Below are 7,725 nucleotides of genomic sequence, written 5' to 3' on the forward strand. Positions count from 1 at the left end.
AGAAGGTGCTATTTTTGTTTATGTCCTCCAACAAAAGAAAATAGCTTGTCAATACACTTAAAACAGTATGGCTGTCCCTCTTATACAGTAAACTATAAAAAGAGTAACCACGCCAAACATACTTGCCGAATTTTATATATACACATATCCATAAGAGATGGGCAACTTCGTTTCCCTTGACCAGCATCCATAGATGATCTAGAAAATGAGGTTCCAAGCCATTTTGAGCTTCCACTTTTAGTATGTCTACCTGAAACCCCTCTGTTCAGGTTATCCTTGTTTACTGGCTGGTCTCGCTTCCTGGAACAAGCTCCCCCCATTTTTTACTGTATTCTATTCTATTTACATTAAGAAAACTGCAGCAAAGCCCAGCAATTGTCAACTTATCACCAATGCTGGGGGTACAAATTTAGCACCACCCTGCAAAACATAAAGAAATCAGATGATTCATCATGATTCTAGATGGATTACGAGTAGGCATACAAGTCTCAGTCAAACTTTCCTCATCCTCTTTCAAGAAAGCGTCCAATTTTTCCATTAAATTATACATATGAAAACATATAGATGAGTTATTACATCCAAGACTTCCAATTACGACATGCCCACGGTACACTGGACAAGAGAAGAGACAAGTACATGACAAATATAGCGTAAAAGCATATTTAGTAAATACGGAAGAACATAAATTAGCAGCTTCTACGAAAGAAAAGTATAATCCTCGTCCCCGTAACACAAGATTAATATAATATCAACTTTTTAGCTATGGTTAACCACGTTGAAATATTTATCTTAGGTCATATTAGTTGCTAGAGCATCAAACTTTCCCTGAGTTCCGGAAAAAAGCTTCAACATAATTGACAAAAGGGAGCGCTATTCATAGGTTAACCATGGTAATGTCAAACCAATCCCAGCATTATGTAAAACCCGGTATATCGATGCTAACTATTAGAACTTGAAAGGAGTGGAGGAAACATCTTGTTAATTAATGAGGACTAAAAAGCACTGACTATAAAGAATGCTCTTCACACTTCAACAATGGAGATAACATGGCATAGCTTATGAATATTTATTTATTTTAAATGAAGCATCGTATAAGACAACCAAGATTAAGCATTACATGCAGAAACTAATTCAAGTATGAACCAAGAACGACAGCAGAAATGGAGACTTGAATGTAAAAAAAAATGCTTATTGCCTTCGCCTTTAATCACGTTAGATTACTACACTATCTTTTAGAGGAATGGGAATAGCATTTAATCACGCTAACGTAATAATAGTGGACTGGCAAACCACATGTAATAATACATAATCAACTAATGTGCACCAAATACGTCAAGAATATGTGCTTAAGTAGAAACCACTATCAAACGATATTATTTAAGAAAGCATTTTAAATTCGTTACCTGCATGCTTGTGGACTGGGAGTATTGGCCATTTCAAGCAAATGACCAATCTCTGAAACAACCATGAAAAACACAAAATATTAGTAAATTAGTTTTAGAAAACTCTATATTTTATAAATTAAGAATGTGCAAATTGTCATAAGAGCTCAGTTCCATAGCAAAGAAACAAGAAGTGAGAGGGAATACAATAAAAGTGGCAGATAAAGCAATGGTAAGGCTAAGACAAGTTATGTCCTCGGTTAGGACTTCATGAAAACATTAACAACTGTCAATTAAATACGCGACTGTTAATTTAATTGTACAGGTGACCATAACATATTTTCCTTGTGAGTCATGACCACTACCAAAAGAACATACAAAACAATATCCACATATGTTCCAATATTAAAGTTTTGAACTATGCTGACAACAAGATGGGATGGAGTTAACATTAACAACCAATAAAGGGATCAAAAGAAACAGATCCGTGATAATGATAAAATACCTAGTTAGAAATGCATGCCTATTATTTTTCATTCAAGCCCATTCTGTTTCCTTGATTTGCCATAGAAATTCCATGACTAATGCATAATCAGGCTTTATTTGTAGATATATGCGGATGGCTGTAACTTAAAAAACCAGAAAGGTGAACCTCCTCTGCAGGTCCCAGTTTAAAATGGATGAAACCCAAAGAGAAAGAAGAATAGCCAAATTTTATCTAAGAACCGCATGATCTTCTTGGGGTGCATTTTTTTCGTTAAAACAAAATCTGCATTCTCACTCCAATTCTTACATCCTAAAGTTCAATAAAAACCATAAAGAAGATAATTGAGAAACTTGAATTCAATCAAGAACATCCCTGAGTGGCGCAGCAGTTAATAAACAACTAAACCCTGCCTTGGCAGGCCAACCAAATTCTTGAAAGAAATCAACCAAGAAACGAACAACCCACCATCTTTTAGGAAAACCCTAAAGAAACTAAAAACTGGAGGGGGGGAAACGTGTTGTTCTCTAGACATTTTTTACCCAAGAAAAACAAGAGAACACTTCTAAAACTTGATTCTAGAAAAAACCAACCAAGAATTCAATCAAGAAGCCAAGAATTGAACTACTCTTCAACCCAATGATAAAACCAAAAGCGCAGTTTCCATACATTCAAAAGTGAAAAACTAACAAGTTTTCATCACCCAATATTTCAAGAAAAGTGGAAAGCTGAGAGCGTCAAAATGAATTACATTGGAACAGAAGACAAGAGGTCCCCATCACCCTCCGGAGTCATAAACCCAGATCATGAAACCACTTAACGGCCCCCTTGTTCACATCCCCCTCCGCCGCCGCTGGTACTCAACCCTAACCCTTCCCTCCCTTTCTGCTGATCTTTCCCCCCTTATTCTTTCCTCTGTTTTTTTGGGTGAGAATCGGAACATGAATAGAGGAAATGGAAAATGAAGGGGTGAGGCTTAAAACGTGGGATTGTGGATGGACGGTGGTTTTGGGTAAAATGGCCGCAAAGAGGATGGTGATTTTTAGGGTTTTTTACCCGTGGATTTTTTCTGTTTTGGGATATCTTTAGTACAATTTCTTTCCAAAACTATGGCATCAAGATTCTGAGAAATCATCCATAAAAGGAAGAAGAAGAAGAAAAGGAATTCGCATTCGTCATCTTCATTCCGAAGTGAAGAGAGACAGACATTGAGAAATATGAGAGAGAGAAATGTTTGTGTTTCTTGGGTATGAAGATGATGATGACGACATGTACCACTTGTAATTCCCAAAGTTGCCATTAGCCCCCACCCCCACCCTTTCTTTTATTAATTTCTTTTTGTAAAATACACAAACTCTTTATATTAATTGCTAATGTAAATCAACCTCAATCACATATGCCATCAAATGTCTTGAAAAGATACCAGTTTATAAATTTAGGGTTTACCCAAAATTTATTATTATTTTATAAATAGCTTGTGTTCATAATCAATCTGCTAATCTGAATAATATTTTAATTTTAATGATAAATAGAGCTTCAAGATCAAAAATAAAAAAACGACTAATATATATATGGCACACTTAAATGTGTGTGCACTATTAATTTAAATTTAAAAAACTAATTATTATTTAAAAATATATTAATTAGATAAATAAAAAATATAAAATAAATATAATGAGAAGAAGAGAGAGAGAGAGAGAATAAAAATTGATGTAGAAGTTGACAAGAGAGAGAGAGGATAGAAATAAATCTATAAACGGGTGAACGGTTTTTTTTTTTTTTTTTTCGTTCGAAATGTTTGAAAGTGACCAAATTAATGTGGACCGATTTTTGGAATAGTTGGCTATACATTCTTATAAATGCGTTACAAATATTTGGGAACAGGTCATGCTTGACTGTTCCAATTTAGGACGGGCACCGTAACACATTGTTAGAAACTGCTCTCAGTATTAAACTTTTCTAAAAAATTTATTTTTTTAATTGGAATGGACTGGACTAAATTTAGAATGGCTATATTATTTACATCGGTTTACTTTTGGAAAGGTCTTTATAACACTCGTGTCTTTTAGAACTGTATTTATTTATATTTGTGATAAATATAGAAATAGTATTTGTAATGGTTTGTTTGTCAATGTTTGCAATACTATTAGGCACGGTTATATTTTTTATTGGAACAATCTTCTGTAACTGTTTTATGAACAGTCAGTCATGTAAAATTATTTTAGTAATGGTATTAGGAATGGTCATTCTTATTTTGGAGCCCATGTACTTAAAACTGTATTAGCACTGGTATTAGGAACGGTCAACCACTTTTTATGAACACGTATTTGAGATGATTTTAGCAATGGTATACGGAACGGTCAATGTAATTTAGAAACGTGATTAGAACTATTTTAGTAATGCTATTAGAACAGTCATTTATTTAGATTTGTAATATTTTCTTTATAATTACCAAAATGTTCCTAATTTTTTATTTTATAATTTATTATTTTTATGTAATATATTTCGGTCATGGGGGATCGAAGAAAATAATAAAAATTTAAATCCGGCCATGAGGCGGTAGGAAGAACCGACCATGTAGGCGGAATGCACAACAGTAAAAAGATAAATCCGACCATGTAGGCGGAGTGTACAAAAATAAAAAGGTAAATCCGACCATGTAGGCGGAATGCAAGAAAGAATATTTTTTATTACGATAAATATAAAGAGAAACAAATACCATAAGAAAAGACTAAGTTGGGAACCTTTTACGTTGGTTTAAACTAATAGGTATGAATTTTGATCAGAAAATACCACACTAAAGCCCAAAATCAACACCAAAAATTGGCAAAACCGGGCAGCAATGGCAAGGCCGACCTCATTCATACCCATAATTTAAACCGACGACCCAAAGAGCCTTATCATTAAGTTCCTTCAATTTCTCCTTATGTTTATCAGTAATGAAAAATACTCTTTATATATATATATATATATACACATCTATATAGCCATGCTATCTCTGTTATACTTGGATAATTCAGTAGCAACAACTTAGCCTTGCATTAGGCTAACAAAAACAGAAACAAGAATGAAAATAACGAATGCAAAAATTTAAATAAGAGAACTCACAGGTGGTTTCTTCTTATGCCAAATGAAAGTTTTTATAACTAAGGGAAAAGAAAGAAATTACAAGTGGAAATGCCTCAGCTTCAACACATGAAGGCTTCCGAGGGCTTGCAGAAAAAGGGGGGAGAAGGTTCTATTTATAACCAGTGGGTTCGGACTTGAAATCAATTCTTCACGTCCGCATGGCCTCCATCTGCCAAGTGTCCTCTCATTTTCGCCAAGTGTCCTCTCATTTTCGACACGTGTCATTCGATCAATTTTTCTTGACTTGCCATACTGTCAGTTCATTTCTTCATGAGTCTGGAGAAGCTACTTCCTTCCGACTCTGATCCCGACTGCTTGTGATCTTCTTTGTCTTCAGATGATTCTGAAATGTCCATTTTTTATTTTCCTTTAAGTGTCTCCCGGATTCCTTTGAAAAGATTTTCAAGGAATTCTTCTTGAGAAGATTCTTCAAATGGATTTTGAGCTTCCCCAGCGAGACAAGAAAATTTATTTTCCCCATTTTTGCTTGAGGTCTCCATGGGAGAAGCAATTCCCGAAAGATTCTTTTTCAAATCATTTTCCATTTGCTTGAGGTATTCCTCAATCATCTGATTCTTAGTGATTACCCCCTTCTTATTCAGAATTCTCTGGATATGCTCAAAAGGATTGGGTGCCTGATTTTCTTCCTTTTCTGCAAGAACTTTATATTCTTGTAATTTTTTTTTCTTCCTTTTCTGCAAGAACTTTATATTCTTGTAATTTTTCCTCCATCTCATTGATGATCTCTTGACCTTAGTATTTCTTGGTCTCGGGATCAATTTGCATTAGCTTGTTCCAGAATTCCGAACAAAACCTCCTTTTTATGCAAGGGATTTTCTGTAGGGTAATTCCTACCTCTGGCAGCCATTTCCAGATCCATGGGATAGAGAATTCAGTGAAAAAATAGAGTGAAGCCATTCCTTCTATCCATTTCCTTGATTTTTCTGCTTGTATTATTTTTGGCGAATAATTTGGCCATTCTGTATAATATTCCTGGAAGATTTCAGGAAGAATAGTAATTGATGGGCCGAAGCTTATCCACCATTGGTATACCCAATTTGGTATCTCTTGTTGAAAAACTAGTGGACAAATTTTGAAAAACCATGCATGTTTTCTTTTATAATTTTCATAAAGAAAAGCCTTATTGAACGCCTCAACATAATCCCGGTAGTTAAATTTTATTGTATTTTTTAATTTTGAGTGAAAGTATTCTTTTTCCCCTAATGGGTTAATTCCCCATTCAACAGCAGTGATGAATTTTTTATTTACTGCTTTGGAATAATTGAACTCCTTCCCATTGCTAGAAAATGTGTGATTAATTTCAACACTTTGAGTAGCCTTAAGGATATATTCGTAATGTGCCCTAGGCTTATATGACCCTGCTGGAAAAGATGCAACATTAAGATACCTTTTCATTAGATACCATGGGTCATTTTCCCACCTCAAGTCATCATTCTCAAGGAGTATAATTATCTCATGGTGTTCGCTAAATTTGTAATTAACCAATTCATCTTCATCTTCCTGCACCATTTTTGCATAAGAGGCTGATGATTCATCAGTCGTTAATTTCTTATGTTCCTTTTTAAATTCAAGGAACTGTTTGAAGAGTTCATTCTCTTCTTCAGGGATGTTCTTAAATTTTCCTATTCCTGAAATATTTTCTCTTACTAAGGCTCTATTCCCATGCCTGACAATATCACCGGCTCGGAACCTACCTCCTCTCTGATTAGAGGAGGAATTTTTTCCTCTTCCCCTTTGGGGGAGCATTCCTGAAAAACAAAAATGATTCATTAGCCCACATAAAGACCAACAATTTGCTGATGATATAGCAAATTTGCTATCCAAAGTTGTTTCATACGATTTTCTGCAGTGACATTTGCATCTGGAAATTGTATGAGAATGTCAGAAATTACTTCCTTGACTTTATCAATTCGTTTTCTGATTATTTTTTGAATTCTTTTTAATCTTGTCTTATATTCAATTGGTTCGTCCCAAAATTTCCATTGGTAAATAGGCCAATGAACTCCATTCATAAAATATCTTTCTCCTATGACCATTTCTTCAATCCAACCATTTGGAATTGTTGAGGAAATATTCATTCCTCTAAACATTTCATTATCAAATTCATCCAAATTTATTTCCATCAATATATTCTCTTGAAAGGAAATCAGGGAGACTATTTGTCTCTCCTTTAATATATTCAATGGAGAAATTAAATGGGGCAAGATGTGCTTGCCATCTAGCAAACATTTGTTTAGAAACATCATGTTCAAAATCTTCATTAAACATAAATTTAGCAGCAGAACAATCTGTCCTAATGGTGAATTCTTGATTAAGTAAATCATCTTGAAATTTTAAAACACATTTAACAATTGCAAGAACTTCTTTAGCTACCGTAGCATAATTTCTTTGGGCTGCTTTCCATTTCCCTGAATGGAATCTAACTAAGAATTCTTGTTTATTTTCATCAATTTGTTTTAGTATTCCTCCAAATCCAATAACAGAGGCATCTGTTTCAATAATTTTCTTCCAATTTGGATTAGCAAGAGTTAAACATGGTAATGATTTTACCTTTTATTTAATTAACCTAACTGCTCTTGTATGTTCATTAGTCCATTCTGATGGATTCTTCTTAAGCCTATCATACAATATTGCTGTATCTTGGGCAAGGTTCTTATAGTAGGGGGCTATATAATTTAGACTGCCTAGAAATCTTTGTAATTGAGTTTT

General features: G+C 34.2%; 1 long non-coding RNA gene across 1 annotated transcript in view; it reads right to left on the reverse strand.

The window, feature by feature from the left end:
* LOC105179686 overlaps positions 1-3,139 on the reverse strand; it is a 7,361-nt gene extending 4,222 nt beyond the window's left edge. The window contains exons 1-3 of the long non-coding RNA XR_849337.2: positions 2,618-3,139; positions 1,404-1,455; positions 123-420 (exon numbers count right to left, since the gene is read on the reverse strand). This is a non-coding gene — a long non-coding RNA (uncharacterized LOC105179686). The remainder of the gene's footprint in view (positions 1-122; positions 421-1,403; positions 1,456-2,617) is intronic.
* Positions 3,140-7,725: the final 4,586 nt, after the last annotated feature.

Source organism: Sesamum indicum, unplaced genomic scaffold, assembly GCF_000512975.1.
Source record: "Sesamum indicum cultivar Zhongzhi No. 13 unplaced genomic scaffold, S_indicum_v1.0 scaffold00189, whole genome shotgun sequence".
NCBI classification, from domain to species: domain Eukaryota; kingdom Viridiplantae; phylum Streptophyta; class Magnoliopsida; order Lamiales; family Pedaliaceae; genus Sesamum; species Sesamum indicum.